The sequence below is a fragment of the Oryx dammah genome, unplaced genomic scaffold, assembly GCF_014754425.2.
Source record: "Oryx dammah isolate SB20612 unplaced genomic scaffold, SCBI_Odam_1.1 HiC_scaffold_4, whole genome shotgun sequence".
Taxonomy (NCBI): Eukaryota; Metazoa; Chordata; class Mammalia; order Artiodactyla; family Bovidae; genus Oryx; species Oryx dammah.
This window is the reverse complement of record NW_024070188.1, coordinates 57,834,769-57,853,120: the sequence shown is the minus strand read 5'-3', so window position 1 is coordinate 57,853,120 and position 18,352 is coordinate 57,834,769. Positions and strand designations below refer to the sequence as shown.

At 40.3% G+C, this 18,352-nt stretch overlaps 1 pseudogene; it reads right to left on the bottom strand.

The window, feature by feature from the left end:
- Window positions 1-18,256, bottom strand: part of LOC120862660 — a 28,105-nt pseudogene extending 9,849 nt beyond the window's left edge.
- Window positions 18,257-18,352: the final 96 nt, after the last annotated feature.

Here is an 18,352-nt window from a genome sequence, read left to right as displayed (position 1 = left end):
TTGTAGGTCTTCATAGAACCGTTCAACTTCAGCTTCTTCAGCGTTACTGGTTGGGGCATAGACTTGGATTACTGTGATATTGAATGGTTTGCCTTGGAAACGAACAGACATCATTCTGTCATTTTTGAGATTGCATCCAAGTACTGCACTTCGGACTCTTTTGTTGACCACTATGGCTACTCCGTTTCTTCTGAGGGATTCCTGCCTGCAGTAGTAGATATAATGGTCATCTGAGTTAAATTCACCCAGTCCACCTGGGCTTTTGTTTGCTGGAAGATTTCTGATTACAGTTTCAATTTCCGTGCTTGTGATGGGTCTGTTAAGATTGTCTATTTCTTCCTGGTTTAGTTTTGGAAAATTGTATTTTTCTAAGAATTTGTCCATTTCTTCCAGGTTGTCCATTTTATTGGCATATAATTGCTGATAGTAGTCTCTTATGATCCTTTGTATTTCTGTGTTGTCTGTTGTGATCTCTCCATTTTCATTTCTAATTTTGTTGATTTGATTTTTCTCTCTTTGCTTCTTGATGAGTCTGGCTAACGGTCTGTCAATTTTATTTATCCTTTCAAAGAGCCAGCTTTTGGCTTTGTTGATTTTTGCTATGGTCTCTTTTGTTTCTTTTGCATTTATTTCTGCCCTAATTTTTAAGATTTCTTTCCTTCTGCTAACTCTGGGGTTCTCTAATTCTTCCTTTTCTAGTTGCTTTAGGTGTAGAGTTAGGTTATTTATTTGACTTTTTTCTTGTTTCTTGAGGTATGCCTGTATTGCTATGAACTTTCCTCTTAGCACTGCTTTTATAGTGTCCCACAGGTTTTGGGTTGTTGTGTTTTCATTTTCATTAGTTTCTATGCATATTTTGATTTCTTTTTTGATTTCTTCTGTGATTTGTTGGTTATTCAGAAGCGTGTTGTTCAGCCTCCATATGTTGGAATTTTTAATAGGTTTCCTCCTGTAATTGAGTTCTAATCTTAGTACATTATGGTCAGAAAAGATGCTTGGAATGATTTCGATTTTTTTGAATTTATCAAGGTTATATTTATGGCCCAGGATGTGATCAATCCTTGAGAAGTTTCCATGAGCACTTGAGAAAAAGGTGAAATTCATTGTTTTGGGGTGAAATGTCCTATAGATATCAATTAGGTCTAACTGGTCTAATGTATCATTTAAAGTTTGCGTTTCTTTGTTAATTTTCTGTTTAGTTGATCTGTCCATATGTGTGAGTGGGGTATTAAAGTCTCCCACTATTATTGTGTTGTTGTTAATTTCCTCTTTCATACTTGTTAGCATTTGTCCTACATATTGCGGTGCTCCTATATTGGGTGCATATATATTTATAATTGTTATATCTTCTTCTTGGATTGATCCTTTGATCATTATGTAGTGGCCTTCTTTGTCTCTTTTCACAGCCTTTGTTTTAAAGTCTATTTTATCGGATATGAGTATTGCCACTCCTGCTTTCTTTTGGTCTCTATTTGCATGGAATATCTTTTTCCAACCCTTCACTTTCAGTCTGTATGTGTCCCTTGTTTTGAGGTGGGTCTCTTGTAAGCAGCATATAGAGGGTTCTTGTTTTTGTATCCAATTGGCCAGTCTTTGCCTTTTGGTTGGGGCATTCAATCCATTTACGTTTAAGGTAATTATTGATAAGTATGATCCCGTTGCCATTTATTTTATTATTTTGGGTTCGGGTTTATACTCCCTTTTTGTGTTTCCTGTCTAGAGAATATCCTTTAGAATTTGTTGGAGAGCTGGTTTGGTGGTGCTGAATTCTCTCAGCTTTTGCTTGTCTGTAAAGCTTTTGATTTCTCCTTCGTATTTGAATGAGATCCTTGCTGGGTATAGTAATCTGGGCTGTAGGTTATTTTCTTTCATCACTTTAAGTATGTCTTGCCATTCCCTCCTGGCCTGAAGAGTTTCTATTGAGAGATCAGCTGTTATCCTTATGGGAATCCCCTTGTGTGTTATTTGTTGTTTTTCCCTTGCTGCTTTTAATAGTTGTTCTTTGTGTTTGATCTTTGTTAATTTGATTAATATGTGTCTTGGGGTGTTTCGCCTTGGGTTTATCCTATTTGGGACTCTCTGGGTTTCTTGGACTTGGATGATTATTTCCTTCCCCATTTTAGGGAAGTTTTCTACTATTATCTCCTCAAGGATTTTCTCATGGTCTTTCTTTTTGTCTTCTTCTTCTGGGACTCCTATAATTCGAATGTTGGAGCATTTCATATTGTCCTGGAGGTCTCTGAGATTGTCCTCATTTCTTTTAATTCGTTTTTCTTTTTTCCTCTCTGATTCATTTATTTCTACCATTCTACCTTCTATTTCACTAATCCTATCTTCTGCCTCCGTTATTCTATTATTTGTTGCCTCCAGAGTGTTTCTGATCTCATTTATTGCATTATTCATTGTATATTGACTCTGTTTTATTTCTTCTAGGTCCTTGTTGAACCTTTCTTGCATCTTCTCAATCCTTGTCTCTAGGGTATTTATCTGTGATTCCATTTTGACTTCAAGGTTTTGGATCATTTTCACTATCAATATTCGGAATTCTTTCTCAGGTAGATTCCCTATCTCTTCCTCTTTTGTCTGGTTTGCTGGGCATTTCTCCTGGTCCTTTACCTGTTGGGTATTCCTCTGTCTCTTCATCTTGGTTATATTGCTGCGTTTGGAATGGCCTTTTTGTATTCTGGTAATTTGTGGAGTTTTCTTTATTGTGGAGCTTCCTCACTGTGGGTGGGGTTGTATCAGTGGCTTGTCAAGGTTTCCTGGTTAGGGAAGCTTGTGTTGGAGGTCTGGTGGGTGGGGCTGGGTTTCTTCTCTCTGGAGTGCAGTGGAGTGACCAGTAATGGGTTATGAGACGTCTAAAGTTTTGGAGTAACTTTGAACTGCCTGTATATTGAAGCTCAGGGGTGTGTTCCTGTGTTGCTGGAGAATTTGTGTGATATGTCTTGCTCTGGAACTTGTTGGCCCTTGGGTGGAGCTTTGTTTCAGTGTAGGTTTGGAGGCATTTGATGAGCTCCTATTGCTTAATGTTCCCTGAATTCAGGAGTTCTCTGATGTTCTCAAGCTTTGGACTTAAGCCTCCTGCTTCTGGTTTTCGGTTTTATTTTTACGGTGGTCTCTAGACTTCTCCATGTATACAGCACCAATGATATAGCATCTAGGTTAAAGATGAAAGGTTTCTCCACATTGAGGGGCACCCAGAGAGGTTCACTGGGTTACATGGAGAAGAGAAGAGGGAGGGGGTAGTTAGAGGTGACTGGGATGAGATGCGGTGAGATCAAAAGAGGAGAGAGCAAGCTAGTCAATAGTCACTTCCTTATGTGCGCTCCATAGTCTGGACCTCTTAGAGGTATTCACGGAGTTATACAGGGAAGAGGAGAGAGAGGAAGTAGACAGAGGTGGCCAGGAGGGTAAGAGAGAGGAATGAAAAGGAGAGAGACAGGTCCAGCCAGTAATCAGTTCCTTAGGTGCTCTCCACTATCTAGAACACACAGAGAATCACAGAGTTGGATATAGGAGAGATGGGAGGAGGGTGGGGAGAGACAGAGGCCACCTGGTGGAGAAAAAGGAGAGTCCAAAAGGAGGAGAGAGTGGTCAAGCCAGTAATCTCGCTGTCAGGTAAGATTGGGTTATGAAATGTATAAGATTGACAACAAAAACTGAAAAGCAATGATTAAAAACCTAGAGTAGAGGTTAGATTTTCAAAAATACAATGTTAAAGAGACAAAGCAGAAGGAAGAAAGAAAAAAAGAGAAAAGATAAAAAAAAATAATAATATTAAGAAAAAGAAATAAGAAAAAAAAAAGGAAAAAATATATATATAAGAAAAAAAAAAAAAACCCCAAGATTAAAAAAGAAATACCAACAACCACCACGCGAAGACTATATATGGTGTTTGCTTTAAAAAAGTCTTTTTTTTTTTTTTGAAAAGTAATAGTTATAGAAATATAAAGTAGAGAAATAGAAGACTTAACAGTTAAAAAAAAGTTTGAGAAAAAAAAAGAAAAAAAAAAAGAAATGATTGTAAAAATTGTGAAGATATATCTGGCCCTTCTCTGATGTTGTGGGCCGTGTTGGTCACTTCCAAGGCGTTTCCCTCTGTTTAACTTCTGTTTGCTGGTCTCTTGAGGGTCTGAATTCCGTCCTGACACATGGGGGCGGTGGTGGACACTTTTTTTTTTTTTTTTTTTTTAGGCTCACTAGTTCAGTCGCGCTGTGGGGAGGGGGGATGCTGCAAACAAATAGCACTGTCGTGGGCACACAGCGTCTCAACTCCGCTGGGCCTGTCTCCCCCCACGACGCACAAACCGCTCCGGCTCCACGGAGTTCAGCCAGGAACCATCCGAGGCCGGCCCCAGGCTTCGCGCACCTCCCCGGTCCAAGCCGCTCGGTTTTGGCGCCCAGGTAACCCTCAGAGGCACAAACTTGTTTGGGACTGCGCTCTGCGCCCCTCCCGGGTCCGAGCAGCTCGGGAGCTTGGCGAGCGCGGTCGCCGGGACTTGTCCCCTTCTCTGTTTCTATTGCTCAGTTTTCTGGGTGTACTGCTGGCGCTCCTTGTGAGGCGGATGGTGACTGTCCTGCATCCCCTGAAGTCTCAGCAAAGAAGCCTGCCTACTGCTTTTTAGGTAGTCTCTCCGGGGCTGCGATTGCCCCTTTCCAGCCCTTACAGCTCTGGCTGCCTGTCCCCGGTGGGGGATGGTCTGCAGCCGGCTATTTCCGTTCCGTCCTTTGTTCTGTGCGCGGTCCTGGCGGGGTCTTATGTTCCAGCTTTTCGCGTGGTAGCTATCCCCCAGCCTGTTCGATCGCTCTGGTTACGCGTGGGGAGTTTCTGCCCGCTTCTTACCGAGCACGGCAGCCCGCGCCTCCCGCGCTTCCCTGCCCTGCCCCCACTTGCTAGTGGCGGCTGCAGGCGTCTGCGCAGCTTTTCCGCTGTGGGAGTTACTGTTGGGCTTGTAATCTGTTGGTTTTAATTATTTATTCGTTTTTCCTTCCTGTTATGTTGCCCTCTGTGTTTCCAAGGCTCGCCTTAGACTCGGCAGGGAGAGTGTTTCCTTGTGTTTGGAAACCTCTCTTCTTAGAATTCCCTTCCCAGGACGGGCTTCCCTTCCCGGGACGGGCTTCCCTTCCCGGGACGGAGCTCCCTCCCCACCTCCTTTGTCTCTTTTCTCGTCTTTTATATTTTTTCCTACCTGTTTTTGAAGACAATGATCTGCTTTTCTGGTTGCCTGATGTCCTCTGCCTGCATTCAGAGGTTGTTTTGTGGAGTTTGCTCCGCGTTGAAATGATCTTTTGAGGAATTTGTGAGGGAGAAAGTGGTCTTCCCTTCCTATTCCTCTGCCATCTTGACTCCCCTTCCTGGCTCTTATTGACTTCTAGAGGTCAATTGAGGAGCTTCCGTGGTGGCTCAGATGGTAAAGATTCTGCCTGCAATGCAGGAAGCCTGGGTTCAATCCCTGGGTCAAGAAGATCCGCTGGAGAAGAGAATGGCAACCCACTCTAGTACTCAGAGGAACCTGGTGAACTACAGTCCAGTCCATGGGGTGAAAAAGAGTTGGACATGACTAACTGGCGTGGGCTCTAGAGGTCATCTGCATTCCTTAGCTTGTAGTCCCTTTCTCCAAACAGGATGCTGCTGCTGCTGCTAAGTTGCTTCAGTCGTGTCCGACTCTGTGCGACCCCATAGACGGCAGACCATCAGGCTCCCCCACCCCTGGAATTCTCCAGGCAAGAACACTGGAGTGGGTTGCCATTTCTTTCTTCAATGCATGAAAGTGAAAAGTGAAAATGAAAGTGAAGTCACTCAGTCATGTCCGACTCTTCGAGACCCCACGGACTGCAACCTACCAGGCTCCTCCATCCATGGGATTTTCCAGGCAAGAGTACTGGAGTGGGTTGCCATTGCCTTCTCCGCCAAACAGGATAGCATCTTCAAATCTCTGACTCTGATTCTCCCCTCATCTCCCTTTTTCATTTTTAATGACCCTTGTGATTACATTGAGCTTACCTGCATAGTCAAAAATGATCTTGCCATCTCAAAATCCTTAATCACATCTACAAAGTCAGTCACTTAGCCACATAAGGGCCTTGTCCAGTTCACTTCAGAGATTAAGCTATCTCTTTGCAACAGCAAATAAGTGATGAAGTAAACTCAAGTGGAGGCAACTGCAAAAGCCAACATCCACAAGTTCTGAGGATTAGTATTAATACATTAAAAATCCCTTGATGGAATCCCTGTAGTGCAAGGTGTGAACTTGGAAGGTTATTTTCAAGAGTGATTATTAAGAGAGTTATTCTACAAAACAGTCTTCACATTAAGTTAGATTATCATTATGTTTATTTGGCCAAAGACTTTTTTCTTCTTAGACTTGAGCTTTTTCTCTATTCACAGTTCTGTTTTGGCCACATTACTGGATTTTTGTTTCAAAGATATGACAGGTTACAAGCAGGAAGAATCAATCCTTGGCTTTTTTTTCTCCAGTTAAGAATCATTTTTGTATCTGAACTGGATACCAAGAAACAGAAAATGAAACACACATTGCGAGCAACTTGAGAAGGATGAATTACATTACAGCAAAGCTTTAAAAATGCCATGGTATTTAGATACACCCTTCTTTCTGAACTTCTACAACTATCAGTGCTGGTAGAGAAAAGATCCTTCTCTTCTCAGGATGTTGTCACTGGGAGAAGATTGCCGTGTCTCTCCATCCACATGAGAAATGGGTGTAAATCCTCTGAATACTGCTGCTGTGAGATTCTCACAGACAGAAGACTTCACATTCCCATTGGTAGTGGGCTCAATGCTATACCCCACCCCCACAAAGAATATGCCCACATTCTAACCCCCAGAGCCAGATCTTCTCTGGAAAAGATGCCTTCATGGGTTTAATAAGATGAGATCATCCTGTACTACATGGATGGGCACTAAATCCAAGAGCAGTGTCCTTAGACAGAAGTTGAGAAAGAGAAGAGAGAAGAGAGAAGATGGCCTTGTGAAGATGGAGCCAGAGATTGGAGTGATGCTGCTCCAAGCCAAAACATGCTTGGAGCCATCAGAAGCCCGAAGAGACAGAGAATGACTCTACCCAGAGCCACGGGAGGGGAGCATGGCCCTGCTGTCAAGACCTCTAAAATCAGAGGGTTTTATTTCAGACCTCTGGTCTACAGGACTATGAGAGAATACATTTCTGTGAGAGAATAAAGCCAGCAAGGTTGGGGTCATTTGTTACAGCAGTCCTAGAAAAGAAAACACTCTCCTGGATACTTTCCATTTCAGTGGTAGAATGCTTGGTGAAGAAGAAATTTCAGCAAAAATTCAAGGAATGAATATCAACACATTTGTTCAAAAAACCAGATTTCAGAGCTTTGAAAACAAATTGTAAATAATGTGAGCTTCTATCGTCAGCCTTTAGCAGTCATCAACCTTATCTTATAGGTATAATTCAACTCATTTAAAAAATAAAGTACATTTTAGAGGAGTTCTAGATTCAACACACGGGGCTTCCCTGGTAGCTCAGCTGGTAAAGAATCTGCCTGCAATGCAGGAGACCATGATTCTTTCCCTGGATCAGGAAGACCTCTTGTAGAAAGAATAGGCTTACTCCAGTATTCTCGGGGTTTCCCTGGTGGCTCAGATGGTAAAGAATCTGCCTTCAATGCAGGAGACCTGGGTTTGATACCTGGGTTGGGAAGATCCCCTGGAGAATGGAACGGCTACTCACGCCAGTATTCTTGCTTGGAGAATTCCATGGACAGAGGAGCCTGGCGGGCTACAGTCTGCGGGGATGCAAGGAGTCTGACACAACTGAGCGAATTTCCCTTTCACTTCAGTTTCTGGTTCAAAACGAAATTGTGCAGAAGGTACAGAAATTTCCCATGTGCAGCCTCCCCCGTGGAAGCACATCCTCGCCCACTTCAATATCCAGCCCATTTTGAAACTAGACAAGTTAATTTCAGTGACAGAGAGGAAAGAGGAATTCAGGTTCAGTCCAAACCCCATGCTCGTTTCATTCTCCTCACTATGCTGAATGTCAGAACCACCTCCACCAATAAGTCAGTCAAGGCCAGAGAGGTGATGAGCAACTTAGTAAGAGTGGACAACTGTTTGAAATGAAACCAGTGAGTACAGCTCCTTATACTGTGGAGAGCTTTATTACCAATTGCATTATTATTTGAAGAGAACTTCTGTAATTCTTCTCTCATTGTGTTTGATTTCTATTCTTTTTGTCATTTCTAAAAAGTAAGAGCTACAATACATGTGTTTGGTATAAGCTATATGGGGAAACCATCTAAGCTAGGAAGACAATGTCCCTAGGGAATGATTGTAGAGAGCTTTGAATCAGAAAATGTCTGGGTATGTGATCTTGGAACACTCACCTGAACTCTCCTGGCATCAGATTGCTCAGCTGTGACTTGGGAGTAATAATACCCACCATAAAGAGTTGTATGACTAGAGGTAAGGTAGGAAAGTATTTAACTTGTGCTTAAACTGAATTACTATGTTATGTTACCAATAACATAGAATAGTATAGGTTAGTATAGTATATAAGAGTTAGAAATATAATAAGCATTGACAAAAATAATGAAACAAGGGTGGGATCTTTACTTCCAATAACAACTTCACTTCTAAGGACTAAGAATGATGGTGCTGACATTTAAGGTGGGTGAGGAGAATAGTAATGAATTCCAGCAAGCAAGAGGTGAAAGGTGACTTGCATTCGGCATTCTAGAGCAAGTGAGCCTGAAAGGCTGGTGTTGGTGATAATATACCTAAACTGGACGGATTTCAGGTTTTAGTACAAGTCCACATTCTAAAACTCTAAAATCGATAACATTGTAAGTTTATGTCTAATTAATTTGGTGATAAACACTGACATAAGGCTATTTCTAATGTTTACTTTTTAATCAGTCTATCTGAATATTCATGCAGATATTGTGTTGCATATCTGATTATTGGTGCAGAAATCATAATGTGTTGATGACAAATGCTTCACACACTTCATTGGTTTATTCCAAATATTTAATGCATGTGCCTTTTAAATAAAAAAGAAAAAAAAATATTTTGATTACTAGAAGTCCTGGGAGTTTTAGATAAAAGATTGTAGCTGGTAAATGACAAGTCCTAAGTAAAGACAGAGGTAGATTGGAGGTGATATCCTAGAAGAAGAGAATATCTAGAAACTGTTAGAGGCAGATTAGCACTTGATCAAGAGCATGGACTCTGGGGTCTTCCAGTGATTGTTCAGTGTGAGGAATTTGCCTGCCAGTGCAGGGGACGCAGTTTCGATCCCCGATCCAGGAAGATCCCACAAACCTAGGGGCCACTGAGCCCGTGTGCCACCGCTATTGAGCCTGTACTCTAGATCATGGGAACTACACCTACTGAGCTCCTGCGATGCAACTACTGAAGCTCCCAAGTCTAAAGCCCATGTTCCTTAACAGCAGAAGACACCGCAATGAGAAGCCCTCGAACCACAAGAGAGTAGCCGCAGCTTGCTACAGCTAGAGAGAAGCCCACACAGCGATGAAGACCCAGCAGAGCCTAAAATAAATGAATAAATATAAATAATGTTTTTAAAAAGGCATGGACTCTGGATCCAGTTGCCTAGGGTTGAATCCAGGCTCTCCCCAACTTTGTAACTGACCAATGACCTGGGTTTTCAGCTGTGAAATTGGGATAATAATATTCCCTTCAACAGAAGGTTATTATGACAACTATTGGGGTTACTATTTCTAAAGCACATGACATAGTACTTAACTAGCACATGTTCACACTTTAAATGTTTAAGATCTATATATATTGAGACTAGTTCTGGAGAGAATGACAGAGTGCTGGGTATTAATATTAAGATGCAAGAAGGAAGAAGGACCCTGTGCCAGTTGACAGTATTGGAGAGAGGCAAGACTGGTACAATCTGATGACCTTGAGGGTTTGAGGGAAGACGAGGAACATGGAGGATGCCCCCTCATTGCTCTGCTGCTGGAAAGCAAAGTCCTCAGGTGACAACCAGGTTCCTAAATGGTGCAGAGAACCTACATAGAAGAAAACATGTTTGTAAAGTTATTTCTCAATATTTATTCATTTCAATCTTTTCTTTTAATCTTAATTCAGTTATATTGAAAAGCCAGTCTGGGAATCAGTGCTGATTTATGGCCAACTCCTCATCGATCAGAGGAAAAGGAGAAAAACAAGAGCAAAGAGATAAACGATATGTTTCCTATAGTATTAATATCAAAGCATAGTAAAGAATTCACCTACAATGCAGGAGACCCAGGTTTGATCTCTGGGTCGGGAAGATCCCCTGGAGAAGAAAATGGCAACCCACTCCAGTATTCTTGCCTGGAGAATCCCATGGACAGAGTAACCTAGCACGTTATAGTCTATGGAGTCAAAAAGAGTCATTCATGACTGAGCAAAAAAACCATACTTCTCTTTAATGAAATTTTGCCAAAACATAAAACTGTCCCTGCAGCTGCTGCTGTTGTTTGCGAAGTCCTTAGCTGGCAAAGTTATTATTTGGCAAGCATTTGTGGTTTCCTTGGATTTTTTTCACCAATTTTATTGCTTCTGAAACCCAAGTTTCCAGGAACCATTAGTTTTCTCAATAACAAAGGTGGTATTTTAGCAGGTAAGCCTTTTAGAGCCTTAAAATAAACCAGGGCATCCTCTGATCAATTCCAAATATTTAAAATAGTAAAATTTCTTCCAATAGACGTATATGTCCAAGAAATCAACCTCACAGAAAAAGCAGTATCTAATGTCTGTTGTGAAAAGAAAAGAGTCGCCTTGCATTTTTTTACGTTTTCTTTTTTGCTACCTTCAAAACTTATTAGAGGAACCTAGGTTATTTGCTGCTCTCGTGTTTGGCCAATTAAGGACACCTAGCCTTGTGCTGCGGAGAAGGCAATGGCACCCCACTCCAGTACTCTTGCCTGGAAAATCCCATGGACGGAGGAGCCTGGAAGGCTGCAGTCCATGGGGTTGCTGAAGGTCGGACATGACTGAGCAACTTCACTTTCACTTTTCACTTTCATGCATTGGAGAAGGAAATGGCAACCCACTCCAGTGTTCTTGCCTGGAGAATCCCAGGGACGGGGGAGCCTGATGGGCTGCCATCTATGGGGTCTCTCAGCATTGGACACGACTGAAGCAACTTAGCAGCAGCAGCAGCAGCCTTGTGCTGAGGTGAGGTAAAAATTGGAGGCTCTTCCTAAACCCTCTAAAATTCTTGCAGTATCTGACTCTTCCTTTTATGCTCATACATCTTGAGAAAGTGATCTGCCTCAAATAAAGATAAGGTTAGATAATAATCATATTTCTCAGAGGCAGTAATCATATTTCTCATTCTATCCTTCTAATACCAAGGACAGAATTTGGAGGCAAATTTTTGGTTATCTTGCATTATCCAAAGTTTTCAGTCCGTATTTGCAGATTTTGAAACTCTCAGGCATTCTTAAAATAAAAATCCATTCAATAAACTCTCTCCCCAATGACTGATTGTGTGAGACTTTCCTCATTAAAACAAAACAAGAGAAAGGTGCATTAAAGTTGTGATTTTTCCAGCACACAAACTCAGAAGCTTGTTAATGGGAGGGGTGAGAGGGAAATGCTTTGTACTCTTGTCTGTTTGGATTAGAGGCTAGATGTAACCAAACACAAAGCATGGTAGAAGTATTGAACAATGAATCAACAGCAATTTGCATTGATAACACATAATAAGTACACACACATTAATTATATGTAATAATAATATATAAAACATTTTTACAAGTGAGTGTGAAATTGAATCACACTTGATTCTTTACATAATCTACTTGTGTTTAATGGATATTTCTCAGAAATATATGTTAACCTCTTATGGAATGAATTGAGTGAAATGGGAAATGACGTGTCACTGTATTTTCTCCAACCACAGACTCCCAATGTCCTCTACGTATCTTCCTTCCTCAGCTCGCATTAGACCTCAGAGCTATCTAGTCATTGTGTGTGATAATAACTCAGTTTGGATGACTCCAGGTTGAAACACAACCTAAATGTCATAGAATATCCCTGTCTTCCCTGTGCCCAAGCTAGCCAGGTCTGAACTTAAACATTTCATCGTTTTCACAATGGACTGGCTGAACTGGCACATGCCCTCTGAAGATAAGCCCTATTAACTGATCACAGTGTTTACTTCCTCCTAAAATTCCATTGAAATGTCCCTGAAGTATTTCTGAAAGATAAAAATTCACTGGAGCAAACTAATGGAAAGAGCAGGGTAGAGAGAATACAATCCACACTGTACACAATAAAAGTTTACCATTAAGGTGAAAAAAAATGTTCTTTCTAATAAAGCATGGCAGAGATTCTTAATCCCAAAAAAAGCAAATAAAAAATTAGGACAGGGGAACTTTCCAGGTGATCCTGTGGTTAAGAATCCGCCTTGCAATGTAGGGGACATGAATTTGATCCCTGGTCAGGAAACTAAGATCCCACATGCTGCACAGCAATTAAGCCAGCACACCCTAACTACTGACCCTGTGTGCTCTGGATTCTGTGCACTGCAATAAAAGATCCCACGTCATGGAACAAAGATCCTGCCTGCCTCAGCTAAGACTGCATGCAGCCAAATAAACACAATTTTTTTAAATGAATGAGGACAAGAAAATCATAAAACAATGCTTGAGACATTTTATTCTGAGCTAAAGGGTCTAAACTTGAAATGCAAGTGCCTATCAAGTTTAAAGAAGGAAAACAGAATAAACACAGGCACTAAATATGGACAAGTCTAAAGAGAAATTCTCAAAAGTTCCTTGGGACAGAGACCAGAGGGAACAGGTTTATGAAAACGATGTGAATATCATACTGGGGTCAAAATCCTCATCAGTACACTAGGGCCAAGAAGGCAGTGGAGTCATGTTTTTTTAAGTTATCAGAGAATTTATTTTTAAAACCATCATTCTAGTTCAAATTAAAATAATGATTGAAATGCTATAAAGTTCTTTAAAGCTAGTTTGGAATTAAGAACATTCATTCTAGTTACATGTATTTATAGTAGGCATTTCTATGTATTATACAATATATCAATATATTATAACAAATATTTTACTAAACTGAATTATAATCTTTGCTATGCCATGGACTGTAGCCTACCAGGCTCCGCCCTCCATGGGATTCTCCAGGCAAGAGTAATGGAGTGGGTTGCCATTTCCTTCTCCAGGGGATCTTCCCGACCCAGGGATCGAACCCGGCTCTCCCGCATTCCAGGCAGATGCTTTAACCTCTGAGCCACCGGGACCTAGGCTTAATATAATACATGCTTGTATAATTCAAATATGTAATTTGCATAAGTATAAAACAGAGCTACAAATAGATGGTCATGGATCATTAGAAGCAGGCAAGCCACAAATAAGCGACCAGAAGTGGGGCAATTCTTAGCAAGAGGAGGTTGTGCCAAGACCTAAGGAAGGAGCAGATGAAAGTGGACCACTGGGCAGTTCCAGCAGGACCCGATCCAGCCTGACATTCCCTGGGTGGTGGCGAGCCCCACTCTGTGAATTCATGAGACTCTGGGTATCCGGCCTTGTTCAGGTCACTTAAACTTCAGCCTGCATTTTAAAAATGATGGTTCAAACCCAAATTCAATCAACAAATAAGAAGAATAAAAAAATTGTGGCCAACCCACACAGTGCAACACTACTCAGTCACAAAGTCACAAAGAAAAAGGAATCAGATACTGACTCATCCTTTGACATGGTTTATTCTCCAAATCACTAAGCACAGTGAAATAATTCAGACAAAAATAAGTGTATATAATGTATGCTTGCATTTATGTAAAATGCTAGAAAGTACAAATTAGTGTAGAGTAACATATATCAATAACCTCAGATATGCAGATGACACCACCCGTATGGGAGAAAGTGAAGAGGAACTAAAAAGCCTCTTGATGAAAGTGAAAGAGGAGAGTGAAAAAGTAGGCTTAAAGCTCAACATTCAGAAAACGAAGATCATGGCATCTGCTCCCATCACTTCATGGGAAATAGAGGGGGAAGCAGTAGAAACAGTGTCAGACTTTATTTTGGGGGGCTCCAAAATCACTGCAGATGGTGACTGCAGCCATGAAATTAAAAGACGCTTACTCCTTGGAAGAAAAGTTATGACCAACCTAGACAGTATATTCAAAAGCAGAGATGTTACTTTGCCAACTAAGGTCCATCTAGCCAAGGCTATGGTTTTTCCTGTGGTCACGTATGGATGTGAGAGTTGGACTGTGAAGAAGGATGAGTGCCGAAGAATTGATGCCTTTGAACTGTGGTGTTGGAGAAGACTCTTGAGAGTCCCTTGGACTGCAAGGAGATCCAACCAGTCTATTCTGAAGGAGATCAACCCTGGGATTTCTTTGGAGGGAATGATGCTAAAGCTGAACCTCCAGTACTTTAGCCACCTTATGCGAAGAGTTGACTCATTGGAAAAGACTCTGATGCTGGGAGGAATTGGGGGCAGGAGGAGAAGGGGACGACAGAGGATGAGATGGCTGGATGGCATCACGGACTCTATGGACGTGAGTCTGAGTGAACTCCGGGAGATGGTGATGGACAGGGAGGCCTGGCGTGCTGCGATTCATAGGGTCGCAAAGAGTCGGACACGACTGAGCGACTGAACTGAACTGAACTGAACATGAAGTTCATCAGTGGCTACCTGGGGACAGAAGGGGGCTAAGTTTGTAGGGATAAACAAGAAGGACATTACCAAAGATGTGAAGAAACTTTTGGAGTAATAAATAAGTTTAGTCTTGATTTTGGTGATGAATTTCCAGGTGTCTACAAATGTCAAAACTCATCAAATTGTATATCATTCGTATGTGTAGTTTATGTCTATTATGCATATGTGTTATGAAAATATTAAAATTTGAGTTTCTCTGTTCAAAAGTAAAAGGTAATGGTTCAGAATTGATCATCTCAAAGTTACCTTCAGTTTTAGTGTTTTGTACATTTGTTGCAGAGGGCCAATGATTGAATGGTCAAGAAAATCTGGCTAACGTGATATTCTTGGCCAGGAAATTTTTCTGGCCCTGAATTCACCTACCAAAATCTGACACAGAGGGATGTTCTGTCCAAGGGATGATCCCAAGAACCACAAAATAAGTGTGTATAGAGTCTGCAGTACTATAAGCACTATGATATATGAGAAATTTATGTGGCCGTGGATGGCAGGTATTCTTTCCTTCTTGAGTTCCCTCAAGGTTACCAGTTCACTCTCCGTGGTGGCTGCAATTGCTGATGATCATAACCTCCTCTGTTAACTGATATGGCCGAAAATATTCCATTTCTTGCTTTCAATAATTTGATTTCAGTGGCTGGGCCACATCAGGGGAGGAAGAGTTACTACTTCCTTCACTTTCTGACTCCCTGGACATGAACACTGACCCTATTGTTTAACAAATATGCCACCTTGGGCATAAGACTCATCTCTCTTTGCCTCAGGTCCTTCATTTGTGACCTAGAAGTAATAATAATTTAATATAGTCATGATATTTCCTCTCACATAGTGTTGTTGTAAAGACTGGATAGGGCAGGTAAGATGGTCCCAAACAAAGAATGAGTAGTCTATCACAAAGCATTCTTAGGTTTGCATACCAGAAGCACTCAATAAGTGTTCACTGAAGCAAAGGTGAGTGGATAAGTCCCGCATGAATAGAGTAATTCATAGAAGAGAGAAATGAGGCCTAGAGTGTATTCTTTTATAAAGAAAGTTCAGAAATATTTTTAAAAATAGAATATAATGTAGTTCTAGGAAACAGTGGTAAAATTGAAAGATTTGTCTAGCATGTGTAAAAGGTTACTGAAAAAGGAAAAATAAGTGTAAATGTATTAAACTAGATGTTAGAAGTGCTTATTTGAATCCAGAAGCTTTATGGTATTCAACAGACTTTTAAACACTTCGATTTTAGCTTTTTCATTTTTAAAATGAGGAAGTATGACTCCCTATAGCTTGTGGCATAGGATTAAGGATTAAAGAAAGTTACTATATTGAAAGCACTAAATCAAAATAAACTGATGATTTTCAGTGTCAGAACTGAAGAACTGTGAGTAAACTAAATACTAAGCAGGTAAAAGTACCTTTAAATCATCTTTAATCACCAAATGAAGATGAGAGAACTTCAATCAAGTATAGTATAAGGTAATCAGAAATAATTCACTATCTCAGGAAAGGTTTATTGATTTAAAGCATATGTCTAATAATAGTCAGAAATGATGTGCTAATATATGACAAATTTCTATCAAGCAAGAAAGTAGAAAAAAATCAGAATATATTGATGTGAATTCACTCCTGCTCAGGAGACATGATGCTCTAATTTTTAAATCTTGATGTCTGATTACAACAAAAGTTAAAATGTTTTGTTGTCATTTTAGTTGCTAAATCAAATCTGACTCTTTTTTTTTAATTCCACTGGACTGTAACTCACCAGGCTCCTCTGTCCATGGGATTTCCCAGGCAAGACTATTGGAGTGGTTTGCCATTTTCTTCTTCAGGGTAACTTCCCAAGCCAGGGATCGAACCCACGTCAGCTGCATTGGCAGGCAGATCCTTTACCGCTGAGCCACCAGGGAAAGTTAGAATCAAGCAATTTATGTAAAAAATGTTTTAATTTACTTTCAAAAACCCAGATGTATAGCATCCTCCAATCTTTGTACCAAAAACAGGGCTTCATTTCTGAAAAGCTGGCTGGCTTTTATCCAACGTGAAAATTTGTGAGTCATGTAAAATGTATTTATCAGCCTCTGTCTGTCATACTTTTATGCCCTCTTCACTTCAGTGTTCTATTTTTTTAAATACATTTTTAATTGGGGTTTCTTGTGTATCAATGAAAACCCTTATACATAATTTCTGGAACAATGCCAAAGTGAACAAAATTGTAAGTTAATTTCAGATAAAGTACAATATGAGTGACAATCTTAAAAACTTATGCATGGTCTAAACATATGTTAACTAGTAAAATTTCTAAACTCAAGTGAAATTTTATGAGCAGAGGATCACCAGGAAGAAGCTCACTCAACAAATGAATGTTTTTTATGACATCAATTATTTGTCCCATAGTACATAATTCAACTGATATATGTCTGTTAGTCACTCAGTTATGTCCGACTCTTTACGACCCCACAGATTATAGCCCACCAGGCTTCTCTGTCCATGGAATTCTCCAGGCAAGAATACTGGAGTGGATTGCCATGCCTTTTTCATATACATATACATATACATATATATATATATATATATATATATATATATATATATATATCAGTCAATAAATCTATCTCAGGATTGATTTTACCTGACATTGAGATCATATTTCTGAACTCATAAATCTGACCGCCTGACAGTGCAGACTTCCTACTTTGCTCTCCTTTAACCAGGACCTCTCTAAGTATTCCACAGATGCATTTACTTTGTAATAGAAAATATTACAAAGGAATAAAGAGAAGCTATAACCAGGGATTAAACAATTATAAAATGATAAAAGAAGATTTTGAATAAAAAATCTACTACATCCTTCCCCATATATTCTCTTACATTTTCTCAAGAATGCTACAAGGAAGGGATTAATTACTAGAGATTGTACAGCAAAGTTCAGAGACAAGTAGTAGCCCAAGATCAATGGTAAAATGCCACGTTTCTGGCTCCAAGGTCATGTTGTTTCCATAACAACCAGGTTTTTGTGTTATATTGACCAAAGAATGATGAAACTGAATTTAAGTCTTCAGGTCATATTGGAAGCATAATTTATTATTTTACTTTACAAGTTCTTGCATGTATATGATGAAGTTTTCTACCCAATGGTGTGTTCACTGTAAATCTATATTCAATTCCTCCATCTAAAATGTGGACTTACCCAGAAAATAAATTTACTGTTGAGGAATTCGCTCTCAAGACTTTGCCAGTGACAATGAGCTTGATGGCTTTTCGAAACCAAGGATAAAAGAAAGCATAAATCAAGGGGTTCATAGCTGAGTTATAATAAGCAATCCAAACCAATATTTCATAAATATATGTAGGAGTGATGAAACCTAGGAAGGCATCAATGATGGAATCCAGGAAGTAAGGCAGCCAGGAGATCAGAAATGCCAGCACTGCGACGCCCAGGGTTCTTGCTGCTTTTCTCTCCCTCTTGGCCACTCTGTCTTGGAAGCTCTCTGAGCATCGCCCAGTCTTGTTCAGACTCTCAATTTTTCTAGCCTGCTGTTTAGCAATAAGGAAAATCTTGAAGTAAACAGTTATCATGACAAGAGTGGGGATGAAAAATAAAAGGAAACTGACCAATACCCAACTCTGATTCACTGCAATTTGACAGCCTCCCACACAGGTGAGAGCACTTAC